Below are 1664 nucleotides of genomic sequence, written 5' to 3'. Positions count from 1 at the left end.
TATATATATATATAGATAAAGTAAAACGGATAAAAAAGACATCAGCGGTTTCTTATATTTTAAAAGCGTGCTTTCGAGGCAGCTAGCTTCTTTGTTCGTCAAGTTACAACTATTTACATCTCTTCCACGCCTTCACTCAGTGAGTATTACTGACGTGCTACTTTTACACGACCAGTGATATATGATTCAGCGGTTGACGGGCACACCCGTCACAGTTCAGTTACTTTACTTCGCCTCTCCACATTAGCTTTCTCTAGACTTTACCTTATAAACGATTCAATGAGGGCGAAAGTGCGGAATTGTGTGTCTCGAATTACGTCGTTGATCAATGACGAAAAAATGAGCAAAGCGAAACTATGTTATGCGAACGGTGCATTGCTACACTGCCTTACATTAGTCTAGTCATTAGCGCGCGTGTATATTAAATATATTGAGACCTCCCATGTAGGTCGTACCCACCCCACCAAAGGCAATACACCCACCCGCCGAACGAAAGCAGTTTAGAGCGGATATTTTACAACGTGGTGAACGGCATAGTTAAGCTATACGTGTACTCTACCTCACACCTACTCGGATTGTTAAGAATTGACCTGCTTACGAGGCGGTCCTCATTAGCTGTAAATCCGCGCGTCCTAACTAATGATGAATGATTGCTTTAGTTTTGTAGTTCACCGTAGATTCGTGTATAATAGGACCGGACATGGGACATGTACCGCTGTTGTTGTCGAATGATAAATACAGGCGAATTAGTGCATTTGGCAGCTATTGTGGGCGGTGAGGACATTTTCAGAAGCTAGCGCTGTGCCATTAGCACTAAACCACCATTCATATGCGCCATTTGTATAAATCTAAGTAATATGAGGGTATGTATGCATACACAGAATTGCCATTGTTGGTGGCCATAATTGGGTTAAATTTCGCATTTCATTATTCTAGTTTTATAACCTACATCGTTATATATTTTTTGTTGCTAATTTACCAATTGATAGGTAAACATTCAACATATTACGAGCATAACCTTTCCTTCTCGCGTATAATTTATTTATCTATTTATCGCTTACGCTCCATGGTTAAAATTTGATCATGTGAACACATGAACGTTCTTTCATTCTGTATGACTGTGATAATCTGCGGTTCGTTCCCACCGTATTGCGCCTAGAGGCAAGGGTGTGGATATGAAGTACATAAACAAGGGCGCTATTGGAGATAGGCGTATGTTCTTTCTCTCTTCGTCGCCCCCTCTCGTTCGCTCGCTCGCGCTCTCTTTCTCTCCCCTCTCTGTCTGTCTCTGCTTATGTGTGTCTCTCTCTCCCACTCCTATGCGTGCTCCCTCGTCCCCCCCCTCTCCCACCATATCGCGCTTAAGGCACGGGTGTGAATATATAGTATACACAAAGGCGCGATTGGAGATAGGCGTACGTTCTTTCTCTCTTCGTCGCCCCCTCTCTCCCACTCCCACCACCATATTGCGCCTAATGTGTGAATATCTATACTATAAAAGGGAACAGCCCATTTTTTGTTAGCTATGTTCTCTTAATCTGCTCGCATGATTTCAAATTGCTTGACTGTAAACGATGCATTACTACTCCTCGTAGGGTCTATGCCCCCCAGGGTACTGCCGGAACGTACCGGTACCCTAGCTGGGTACGGTCCGGTATACCGGA

This window comes from Priapulus caudatus, unplaced genomic scaffold, assembly GCF_000485595.1.
Source record: "Priapulus caudatus unplaced genomic scaffold, Priapulus_caudatus-5.0.1 Scaffold423, whole genome shotgun sequence".
In the NCBI taxonomy this organism is placed as follows: domain Eukaryota; kingdom Metazoa; phylum Priapulida; class Priapulimorpha; order Priapulimorphida; family Priapulidae; genus Priapulus; species Priapulus caudatus.
This window is presented reverse-complemented; position numbering follows the sequence as displayed.